The sequence below is a fragment of the Symphodus melops genome (assembly GCF_947650265.1).
Source record: "Symphodus melops genome assembly, chromosome: 10".
NCBI lineage: Eukaryota > Metazoa > Chordata > Actinopteri > Labriformes > Labridae > Symphodus > Symphodus melops.
In genome coordinates, this window is record NC_136700.1 from 22,122,525 (window position 1) to 22,135,530 (window position 13,006).

The 13,006-nt window shown below is 41.9% G+C and overlaps 1 long non-coding RNA gene across 1 annotated transcript; it reads left to right on the forward strand.

Moving 5' to 3' along the window:
- Positions 1-6,020: 6,020 nt before the first annotated feature.
- On the forward strand, positions 6,021-8,794 carry LOC306830642. Its single transcript, XR_013779998.1, has 3 exons — positions 6,021-6,131; positions 6,783-6,926; positions 8,095-8,794. It is a non-coding gene; the product is annotated as an uncharacterized lncRNA (long non-coding RNA).
- The last annotated feature ends 4,212 nt before the right edge of the window (positions 8,795-13,006 follow it).

The window sequence follows — 13,006 nt, forward strand, 5'->3', positions numbered from 1 at the left end:
AGACAAGACATTAAACATGAGCACAATATGTCACTTTACTAATGCCAGGTCACATCACTTCTTTGAGTCAAAGAGGTTCTTCTAGCTGCTATGTGCAGCTGTCTCCATACACAGATTTGCTCATGTTACAGACCACTGAAGCATAAACTAATTTATATATTTTTTTTTTTAAAAAACCATACAAACCGTACTGGCGCCTGTGACTGGCAGTGCCACGGCTCACTCTCTGTTTTGTAGATTATTGATGTTTATTGTTTCACTATATGTGATCCTAGCAGCCCAGATGACAAATGGAAGTGTCCTGGCTTTACTAACCTATGATCGGGACTCTTTATTTCGTATCAAAGAGTCATTGGAGGACATGTTTCATACCTGGGACCGGTACAAACAGGCATTTCCGCCTCCGTTTGAAATCGATCCCGACTCACCGGACTACTTGATGCTGTATCGGGTGCCGGGTAAGACCCGCAGGAGATCCAGAAAAAGAGGCTCTCGGTCCGGTATCCAAGTAAAGCGAAGACGTGCTGCGGCGCACGGGGGCTCCGTCGTCTTCGGCTGCCAGGACCACGCTCGGTTCCTGCGCCAGATTCCTCTCCTCGATGTGTGCGCCAGCGTGTCCTCGCTGCCGCCTGCCCGCACTTCAACAACTGTCCTGGACCCTTCACAGTGCTGGAGCCATGGTCAGGGGTTTTCATCGCCATCGCCTACTTCCGTGTTTATGCCGGCTTTTCCAGCATGGACCAGCTGGAGCTCACGTGACCGCTGGATGTGCCTTCGTCAAATCCCGCTCCGCAACACGGACACTACCTCCGAGACGTCAATCCACGTCGGCCTATTGAATGCTCGTTCAATTGCGAACAAGTCTCATTCACTAAACGATCTTTTTACAAGAGAAAACCTGGATATTATGTGTCTTTCAGAGACATGGCAGAGAGATGAAGAGTTCATTCATTTAAATGATCTCTGTCCACCTGGCTGCTCTGCTGTCGGGAAGCCCCGCCCCTGTCGCCGTGGTGGTGGCCTGGCCATTGTGCACAGGGAGGTCCAAAAATGCAAACTGATCCAGTCCCAAGATTTCTCTTCGTTTGAATCACAGATGGTTAAGATGGGTTCCTCATCCCCTTTTTACTGTGTGTTGATCTACCGTCCTCCTGGCCCTGCCGCTGTCTTCTTAAAGGATTTTAGTGACTTCTTGTCCTCTATTATAAAGCTGGACTCTGTTTTAATCCTTGGGGATTTTAACCTTCATGTTGATGACAGCTCGTCTTCCCCTGCAATGGAACTTCTAACATTGACTGAAACTTTTAATTTTGAGCAGCATATTTCTGAGCCCACTCACCAAAAAGGCCATATTTTAGACTTAGTTTTTACGCTTGGCCTAGACATTTTAAACCTGTCTGTAAATGATGTTCATTTGAGTGATCATAGTCTTGTTCTGTTTGATCTGCACTTTTGTCCTGAGCCCAAGCCTTCAACAGTCAGGTCTCAGAGGCGTATTATCACTGCTAACACTGCAGATAGTTTCTCTCATTTATTTGATCCTGTCTTGGTCATGAACTGTCTCGATGTGGATGATCTCACTCACTGTTTTAACAATCACTGTGTAGAAATTCTGAACCAGGTGGCTCCTGTTAAAACAAAATCCTCTACCAGGGAAAAAGCTCGCCCGTGGACTAATGAAGACATCCTAAATCTAAAGAGACTATGTCGAAAGACTGAACGCCTGTGGAAATCCACTAACCTTGAGGTGCACAGGCTCTACCTCAGGGACCTTATGTCCTCATACAATGTGATGGTCGAAAATGCCAGATCTGAGTATATCCATCAACTGGTAGCACTAAATAAGAAAAACCCCAAAGTGTTGTATGAAACGATAAACTCACTTGTATGTCCTGCTGCCCCAGTTACCCCCGTGTTTTGTGAAGCTGACAGCAATGCCTTTTTGAGATTCTTCACAAACAAGATAAAGATAATCAAGGACAACATCCCGCCCCCTCTTCGTGTTACCCCTGCTGTTTCTGAGCCTGTCTCCAGCTTGTGGTCCTTGTTTAGGACTGTGACGGTTGCTGATATTTCAGCAGTGGTGTCTAAGATGAAGCCCTCCTCTTGCTCATCTGACGTCCTTCCCTGTAGGCTTTTTAAAAAAGTGTTTGGGGAAATCGGCCCGTGTGTGACCAAAATGGTTAACCTGTCTTTGTCCACTGGTGTGTTTCCTACTGCATTCAAACATGCCATAGTGGAGCCATTACTAAAAAAAGCAGGCCTAGACCAAACAGATCTTAAGCTTAAGCTTTAGGCCTATTTCTAAGCTCCCTTTCATGTCAAAGATCCTTGAGAAGGTGGTCTGTAATCAGTTGACCCTTTTCCTGGATCAAAGCAGCATCCATGAACCGCTTCAGTCCGGTTTCCGTAAGCAACACTCCACGGAAACGGCCTTACTGAAAGTGTCCAGCGACATTATGATGGCTGCTGACTCTGGAAAGTCCACGGTCCTGGTTCTCTTGGACCTGTCCGCAGCCTTCGACACTGTAGACCATCAGATTCTGCTGAGAAGACTGAGGGATCAAGTTGGACTGTCGGGTTCAGTTCTAAAATGGTTCTCTTCTTATCTAGCTGGACGAAGCTTCAATGTAGCAGCCAACCAAATAAGGTCGGAGTCTGCGGACCTGCTGTGTGGAGTGCCTCAAGGTTCCGTCTTGGGTCCTGTCTTGTTTTTGCTGTATTTGATCCCTCTAGGAAAGATCATACGAAGGTTCGATGATGTTTCTTTCCACCTATTTGCTGACGATATCCAGCTGTACTGCTCTTTTAAGCCGTCCGAGATCCAGAAGCTGAGCTCCCTACGTCATTGTCTGATGGAAATCAAACAATGGCTCAGCGAAAATTCTCTGCAGCTCAATGCAGAGAAAACAGAAACATTGATTCTCGCCCCTGATGACTCAATTCCAGGGATTAAGCAGTTCTTGGGGGACCTAGGCCAGTCCGTGAAGCCTAGTCTTAGAAACCTGGGAGTTATTTTCGACAAAGACATGTCTTTAGTCCAGCACTGTAAACAGCTGTCAAGGAACTGCTTCTTTCAACTGAGGAAGATCTCCAAACTTAGAAACATGGTTTCGCAGAATGATTTGGAGCTCATTATCCATGCCTTTGTGTCTTCACGTTTAGACTATTGCAATAGTTTGTTTTCTTGTCTTAACAAGAAAGAGCTCTCTAGACTGCAATTAGTTCAAAATTCTGCAGCAAGAATTCTGACCCGCACAAATAGGAGGACCCACATATCCCCTGTTCTGAAAGACCTTCACTGGCTGCCAGTGTCCTTTAGGTTCAGGTTTAAAATCCTGGTTCTGGCCTTCAGAGCCCTACATGGTCAGGCTCCCTCTTACCTTAGTGAGCTGATCCAGCCTTACGCCCCTATGCGAGCGCTGAGGTCTATGGATCAGAACCTGATGAAGGTCCCTCGAGCTCATTATCACACTAGAGGTGACCGGTCGTTCCAGGTCGTTGCTCCGAGCCTCTGGAATGAACTTCCATCATCCTTGCGCTCAATTGATTCAGTTGACACTTTCAAGAGTCAACTGAAGACGTTTTTATTTGTCCAGGCTTTTAATTAGTCTCTTTTAGGGCTGCTATGATTTTTGTACTGTCTGTATATTGCTTGTGATGTTTTTAAACCCTGTTTGTGAAGCACTTTGTGGCCCCTGCCTGCGAAAAGTGCTATATAAATAAATTTTACTTACTTACTTACTTACTTACTTATCTAATCTTCGACCAACATCATAAGAATACAAAATATTTGATGAATGTTGCAACACAGTCCGGTTGGCGTTGACGGTTTATTGTCACTTATGAGCTCCTTTCTGCACCATCTGTGTGAAGCGGTTGGTGATGGCCAGGGTGGTGTCGATGAAGCGCTCCACGCAGCTCTGCAGGCACGTCTCCGTCCTGTAGTCCAGCTTCGAGCCTGGACTGTCCACACACTTATCCCAGCAAACGTCAGTGAAAGTGTGCACCTAAATACATACAAGGCTTATTAACAAATGACTGTGGGGTTAATAAATCATGGTGTGTGACCTCTGAACATGTAACCCTCTGATACTGATTGTGAGTACGTGATCAGAGCCTCCACAATATTGTTATTAAAGAGTTCTGAAATGTTGTTAACAGTGTGCTGTAACACCTAAAGCACTGGGACATTCATTTAACTGCACCGGCAGATTGCTTTAGCCACTGGCGACAAAAATGTCTGTATAATGTCAGCAACATTAACTACAGAGTCCAATTTCCCTGTGACTGCAACTCAGATTGTTATTCTATGTCTTATATATTACAGAGTGGACACTACAGAGAATGGCTGTTGGAAATATTACAGGTTCAAAGCAATTTAGCTTTGGTTCTACTTCTAAAATCAGAAACTACTGTCTGTCATCTTTATACTGATGTTTTTGTATTAACCCTCTCCAATATGACAACTATGTGTGTGTTTACTGTGTTATGTACATATTTACTGATGTACATAGACTTAAGTGATAAGTGTTTTAATACTTGTCTAACTCGTGATTTTGTCATCCGATCTCCTCAGAATTAGAACTCAGATACAGATGCTCAGGATGGGAAGCTTAAAAGCTGTTAAATCAATGTACTCCTGTGTTCCAAGTCTCCATATTGTATAAACTGAGCAAGGCTGAAGGAACCAGCAGCATTTCACCTCTTCATCGGTACTCATGAAGTACTTTTTTAATGAATGCAGGGATGTGTAGGGGATGGAGAGCAGGCCAGTGTTTCAGGACGTAGTGTGAGGTGTTTGAGAGGTACTGACTGTCTAAGGTTTGGATGGATGAATAAATGGAAAGGAGTATTTTGTATTTGATTCTGGATGTAATTGGGAGTCAATGGAGGTGGATGAGGTTGTTGTCAAACAATGAAAAACCAAATATGAATGAATATATGTTACTCTGGAGACATTAGAATGAAGCAAATTAATTTACATTCATGGATCAAACATAGAGTGTCTCCCGGAACTCTTTGGAGGCATTTAACACAAACTGATCAAACTGAAATATACTGTATAAAAACTGACAGCTTAGAGTGATAGAAGGGAAAAAAGAACAAAAAGTGTTTTTTTAGTTCCCACTTCTCCCAGATCACTCAGAGAACACTTCCGATCCTTTTCTGGAGCTGAGAGGAAACGATTTGTTTCCAGCACCAGGAGAGGGATACTGAATCTCTGGGCCCTGGTTAGGTTAAAGGTGACATAGAGCTGTATACTGTAAGTTATTAAGATAAGATCATAACTTATCAATTCTGATTTACATCGAACCTATATTGACCATTTGTATTTGTGACTTTCAACTAGAAGTGTTTTACATCATAATACTGACCATAAATGGGATTTATAAGGTTGTACAAGCCTCTTTCTAAAACAGTTTGGACACTTGTGTATAGTGTAGATCAAAACAGAAAATGTGACGATTTGAAAAACACTGATGTTACTTTTAACAACAGATGTTTAAATTCTCTGAATCATTGAATGAGATAATAAAAACTTTATTTATGAAGCATGTAATGTGAAAGATGATTCTTTACAAGTTGATGTTAAAAACTGTGCCAGCTCAACCTTTCGCAGAGCGGTGAGCCCCTCTCTGTCTGTACCTCAGAGATACTCTGGACGGCTCTTTTCATACACTTCTCTTCAGTTACCAACATGTCGACTGTCAGCCTGATTATCCATCAGGTGGTCTTTTTAAGCACTTCCCAACTTTTCAGTCTTTTGTTGCCACTTTCTCAACTTTTTGTTGACATCAAATAAAAAAGGAAACATCAATTTAATATATAGAGAGATGTTTTACAAATCATCATAGTTTCCACTTCACAGTGTCCCTACGTTCTTTCAGTGTTTAGTGTTTCTTAGTTGCTTGCTTCATTTTTAATCAGGAGACATTTCATACTTTGCTTGGCTGTCATGTGAACAGGATCCTCCAAAGTTGTGTATTTTTAAAAATTCTTAAAAGATTTTCAATCTTGGGATTTTGACTTTGTCACCATAGAAACCATGTGCATCTGTTAAACTTTTTAACAAAAAAAAAGTTCACCAGTCCACAGGACAAAACTCCAACTTCATTCAACTATTCAAGGTAAGAAAACAATAGCTCTTTACCTGTTCTTTGTGTTGTTAGTCAAAGCTTCAATCATCTTGAGCTTTATGAGAAAAACTCATAAAACAGACTATGAACTTGGGTTCTGTTTGAACTTTCACCCTGTTGATAGAGTTAAAAAAAATAACTAGCCAAACTTAACAGCTTAATTTCTTTATATTTGGATTAAAGGGATACTTCACCCATTTCCATGAAGCTGTGTATCATTAGAAACATGGTAGTAGTGTTGCATGGTCATGAATCCAGCCCTCATTTTGCCCTGAGACGAGAAAAATGTGTTTTTCTTTGCTTGAAAGTTTTCTACATCTACACTACTACCATGTTTCTAATGATACAAAGCTTCATGACAATGGGTGAAGTATCCCTTTAATGATAAAGGTTTGTTAACTTGTATGTTACTGTTGTCTTAAAGTATAAACAGCTGAAAGTGCATGAGGTTACAAAAACTGTTTATCAATGCTAATATCATGAGTGTAGCAAATCTTTCACTAGAGTAATGTAACCTCCCTTGTCATTTTTTCTTCATGTATTTATTGTCAAGAAAGGGTCAGATTTATAGAGGCGATAAGTATATTTTTATTATTTGGATTAATGGGCTTTTGCTGATCCTTATTTTAAATTCTCCAAAAGAAGAACATCTGGCAGAAGAGAAGAAGGAGCATGGAAATGAGCTCAACAGAAGAGCCTTTGAACCTCGTCATAGACAGGTCGAGCCATCAACACCTGCAGCCTTCTGCCCCCCTGAAAGACATCCATGGAGCTGACCAATCAGAGGCAAGTGAGCACATGGGGAGAGGCAAGGAAAGTTTTTACAAACACAAATAAAAGACAAATAAGATGTTATTGTGAGATCCAAATCATGCAAAGCTACTCTATATGTTTCACAGACCTACAACATAATAAAGGAGAAAATTAGTATAATATGGGAACATTAAGTTAGGGTGCAAATTCCACACTTAACCACACAGTGAAACCAGTTATTGTGTTCTCCAACAATAAGGTAATCTTAAAAGGGAGGATGTGCAACATTTTACACATTAAAATCTAAGACACACAAGGCTTCTATTTTTGCCATAGCCGGCTCCATTAATTTGCCACAGAGCAGATCAGGTGCGACAGGAAGTCAGACATCACAATTATACTAAAGATCGGGTTGATTATCAGAATACTGTACTCTGATTTGATGCTAGGTCGTAGTTCAATATACAACATTGATAAAATGTCATAATAGTTACTTATCTATAGAAAAAGCACAATAATCCCCCCAAAAAAAGTCACATCCAGTTCACCCTTCTTTGTATTTGTTCTTGTGTTTATACCAGTTTTATACCATATAAATGGCATTACCTTGTGCAGTTGCGCATGATTTTACAGTGGGAACTTTGCCCAGTGGTACTGCTCTCTGCTTCACTCTGAAAATAAAGCCGATGGGTGCTGATGAACGAGGAAGAACGGAACCATATTGTGTAAATTCGGGTCTAAATTGGGCTGGAAGCAGTATATACCCAGCTTTAGAGACAAAACTGATCAATGGATAGGTGCTCATCTTTGACTCTTTATATGGACTAACGATTGTTTTCCTTGAGATCCTTTAGGGCAATGGTTCTTAATTACTTTCTGTTCATGCCCCCCCCCCGAATTGAAATACAATTGAGAACCAAATAATATTTATCTGGATAAAACACTGTGCGAGTTTCTGGCACCAGCATTTTGTACTTTGTACATTTTGTACCTGATTATCAAAATACATCGCACACACAAATACACACACACACAGAAGTATTGCTTTCGGGTGATTCTTTTTTATAGCCCTAACAAAAAACCCACCAATGTTCACTTGGATTAAGAAAACGTTTCTAATATTGTCAGGAAGTATGTGTTTCCAAATCCTATGCAATCTTATGTTTGTCTCTTTCTCTGTCTGTTTGTTGTTGCTTTATAGGAACAGGTCTGCAAAACCCAAGGCAACCTTTCAGCAAAGATGGATCAAAAATCTTTTTCCTGTGACCATTGTGGGAAGACTTTTAGACAATCAGGCCACTTGAAAAAACACATGCTTATCCACACTGGAGAAAAGCCTTACCTCTGTGACCATTGTGAGAAGACTTTTAGTCGATCAGGCCACTTGAAAAAACACATGCTTATCCACACTGGAGAAAAGCCTTACCTCTGTGACCATTGTGGGAAGAGTTTTAGACAATCAAGCCACTTGAAACAACACATGCTTATCCACACTGGAGAAAAGCCTTACCTCTGTGACCATTGTGGGGAGAGTTTTAGACATTCACTCACCTTGAAACAACACATGCTTATCCACACTGGAGAAAAGCCTTATCTCTGTGACCATTGTGAGAAGACTTTTAGTCAATCAGGCAACTTGAAACAACACATGCTTATCCACACTGGAGAAAAGCCTTACCTCTGTGACCATTGTGGGAAGAGTTTTAGACATTCATCCACCTTGAAACAACACATGCTTATCCACACTGGAGAAAAGCCTTACCTCTGTGACCATTGTGGGAAGCATCACTAACGCATTCATTCAAGAGAAAAGGTCAATCAGTGCATCAATACACCTTTTCGAAAATTAACAACCTTGTCAACCGACTGGTTGTCCAAAGTTCACGTATGGATTGTAAAAGCTGTTGATTAAAAATGATTAAGCAAGAGACCCAAGTTGTACATTTTGTATTGTTTTCTGCATTGCTATAGCTACAGCAATACACAAAAATATACAGGCATAATAAAAATGGATATACATACAAAACAAACAACCTTTAGTTAAGGGAAGACATTTATATAACAATACTTAAGACACTGAAGAGTTTTCAAATGTTTCCTGCCTGAAAGTGGCCTATATAGCAAAAAAAGCCCTATTTGCCCAGTATGCCATATAGCCAGTCCAGCCCGGCATGCTGCATAAAGACAGATTAAACAGAACCACACAGAGATCACAAATGTTATCTTGAAACACACACCAATACACAGTCACAGAGCCAACCTATCCCCACGGTACTGGTACAGTATTGAATTAGTACTGTGCATAGGAACAGACAGTGTTGAGGGACTTATAAGAACAGAAGCATTGGCCAGAGTATTATAGGGAAAAGAATGTCGGTATTTATCATTTACTGAGTATTATACTTTTGTTCAACAAGCCGACATCAAAACATTGCAGTAAAAATGTATGTAGCCCAGTGAAACTGAACTGCAAAGGACACAAATCTTTTTTTGGGGTCTTTATTCTGGACAGAAAAATTGGTGTTCAACTTAAAAGTAATAACTAATCAAATAAGAATTACAGTCTAACTTTGCAGAACACTTTCTTTATACTTATCTTGTCTGCCTTAATGAGCACAAACTTCTAATGCAAGGACACCAACTCCAAAATACTGTAGAAGTCAGTCTCTTAGTAAAAAAGAGTGCAAAAATATTTCTGAAAATGCAGGCGATCTACTGAGGAGGGCAATAAAATATCTGTGATGGCTCATCCCTGTAAGGAAATAACTAACCTGCCTTTGCCCAAAGTAAACTTAATCTGCCCACCAGCATGCTTGAGGATAATATTGTCTCGGTTACTCTGTGAATGCCTGCTGCCTCCATTATGGTCAACAAGATTTGATGTGATAACAGCAATAAGCCAAATAACCTGGCAGGTGTATTTTGTCATCAGACTGTGATCTGGACATAATTACCTTCAGATACCTTCAGACAGGTACAGTGTTAGATTAAGAATGGAAAATAGCAGGACTGTAACTGAGCTCACTCCAGAGTCACAGACTCAGAGTGCTTTTTACAAGTGCTACAGGCAGCACTACTAAGTACTAAGTAAAAAGTCATTCCAAATATTTTTTGTTTGTTTTTTTTATCCCAACATTAACTTGCAGAGAACCCAGTCATGAGCATTCCTTTGCAGGCTGTCTTGATTCTGTTGTAGTGCTGAAGAAAGAGTTAGTAATGTCTTTATCATTGAACAAATATGATTTAGAACTCTATGGATTATGTTATTCTAGAAGTGTCATTATTATTGTTTTGAATGTTTTCCGTTTCATTTTTATGAACAATACATCCATTCACCCTCATCAAACCGGGATGTTTTCTGACCATTTCACACATATTAAAGTTTCCAGGTTCAGATTTCAGTTTCTGGATCAGAGGGAATTGTTTTCCCAAAGGTTTGTCGTATGTTGGGGTTTAAACGTAAATGAAGGAAAAAAGACAAGACATTAAACATGAGCACAATATGTCACTCTACTAATGCCAGGTCACATCACTTCTTTGAGTCAAAGAGGTTCTTCTAGCTGCTATGTGCAGCTGTCTCCATACACAGATTTGCTCATGTTACAGACCACTGAAGCATAAACTAATTTATATATTTTTTTTTTAAAAAAAACATACAAACCGTACTGGCGCCTGTGACTGGCAGTGCCACGGCTCACTCTCTGTTTTGTAGATTATTGATGTTTATTGTTTCACTATATGTGATCCTAGCAGCCCAGATGACAAATGGAAGTGTCCTGGCTTTACTAACCTATGATCGGGACTCTTTATTTCGTATCAAAGAGTCATTGGAGGACATGTTTCATACCTGGGACCGTTACAAACAGGCATTTCCGCCTCCGTTTGAAATCGATCCCGACTCACCGGACTACTTGATGCTGTATCGGGTGCCGGGTAAGACCCGCAGGAGATCCAGAAAAAGAGGCTCTCGGTCCGGTATCCAAGTAAAGCGAAGACGTGCTGCGGCGCACGGGGGCTCCGTCGTCTTCGGCTGCCAGGACCACGCTCGGTTCCTGCGCCAGATTCCTCTCCTCGATGTGTGCGCCAGCGTGTCCTCGCTGCCGCCTGCCCGCACTTCAACAACTGTCCTGGACCCTTCACAGTGCTGGAGCCATGGTCAGGGGTTTTCATCGCCATCGCCTACTTCCGTGTTTATGCCGGCTTTTCCAGCATGGACCAGCTGGAGCTCACGTGACCGCTGGATGTGCCTTCGTCAAATCCCGCTCCGCAACACGGACACTACCTCCGAGACGTCAATCCACGTCGGCCTATTGAATGCTCGTTCAATTGCGAACAAGTCTCATTCACTAAACGATCTTTTTACAAGAGAAAACCTGGATATTATGTGTCTTTCAGAGACATGGCAGAGAGATGAAGAGTTCATTCATTTAAATGATCTCTGTCCACCTGGCTGCTCTGCTGTCGGGAAGCCCCGCCCCTGTCGCCGTGGTGGTGGCCTGGCCATTGTGCACAGGGAGGTCCAAAAATGCAAACTGATCCAGTCCCAAGATTTCTCTTCGTTTGAATCACAGATGGTTAAGATGGGTTCCTCATCCCCTTTTTACTGTGTGTTGATCTACCGTCCTCCTGGCCCTGCCGCTGTCTTCTTAAAGGATTTTAGTGACTTCTTGTCCTCTATTATAAAGCTGGACTCTGTTTTAATCCTTGGGGATTTTAACCTTCATGTTGATGTTTGTCCTGAGCCCAAGCCTTCAACAGTCAGGTCTCAGAGGCGTATTATCACTGCTAATACTGCAGATAGTTTCTCTCATTTATTTGATCCTGTCTTGGTCATGAACTGTCTCGATGTGGATGATCTCACTCACTGTTTTAACAATCACTGTGTAGAAATTCTGAACCAGGTGGCTCCTGTTAAAACAAAATCCTCTACCAGGGAAAAAGCTCGCCCGTGGACTAATGAAGACATCCTAAATCTAAAGAGACTATGTCGAAAGACTGAACGCCTGTGGAAATCCACTAACCTTGAGGTGCACAGGCTCTACCTCAGGGACCTTATGTCCTCATACAATGTGATGGTCGAAAATGCCAGATCTGAGTATATCCATCAACTGGTAGCACTAAATAAGAAAAACCCCAAAGTGTTGTATGAAACGATAAACTCACTTGTATGTCCTGCTGCCCCAGTTACCCCCGTGTTTTGTGAAGCTGACAGCAATGCCTTTTTGAGATTCTTCACAAACAAGATAAAGATAATCAAGGACAACATCCCGCCCCCTCTTCGTGTTACCCCTGCTGTTTCTGAGCCTGTCTCCAGCTTGTGGTCCTTGTTTAGGACTGTGACGGTTGCTGATATTTCAGCAGTGGTGTCTAAGATGAAGCCCTCCTCTTGCTCATCTGACGTCCTTCCCTGTAGGCTTTTTAAAAAAGTGTTTGGGGAAATCGGCCCGTGTGTGACCAAAATGGTTAACCTGTCTTTGTCCACTGGTGTGTTTCCTACTGCATTCAAACATGCCATAGTGGAGCCATTACTAAAAAAAGCAGGCCTAGACCAAACAGATCTTAAGCTTAAGCTTTAGGCCTATTTCTAAGCTCCCTTTCATGTCAAAGATCCTTGAGAAGGTGGTCTGTAATCAGTTGACCCTTTTCCTGGATCAAAGCAGCATCCATGAACCGCTTCAGTCCGGTTTCCGTAAGCAACACTCCACGGAAACGGCCTTACTGAAAGTGTCCAGCGACATTATGATGGCTGCTGACTCTGGAAAGTCCACGGTCCTGGTTCTCTTGGACCTGTCCGCAGCTTTCGACACTGTAGACCATCAGATTCTGCTGAGAAGACTGAGGGATCAAGTTGGACTGTCGGGTTCAGTTCTAAAATGGTTCTCTTCTTATCTAACTGGACGAAGCTTCAATGTAACAGCCAACCAAATAAGGTCGGAGTCTGCGGACCTGCTGTGTGGTGTGCCTCAAGGTTCCGTCTTGGGTCCTGTCTTGTTTTTGCTGTATTTGATCCCTCTAGGAGAGATCATACGAAGGTTCGATGATGTTTCTTTCCACCTATTTGCTGACGATATCCAGCTGTACTGCTCTTTTAAGCCGTCCGAGATCCAGAAGCT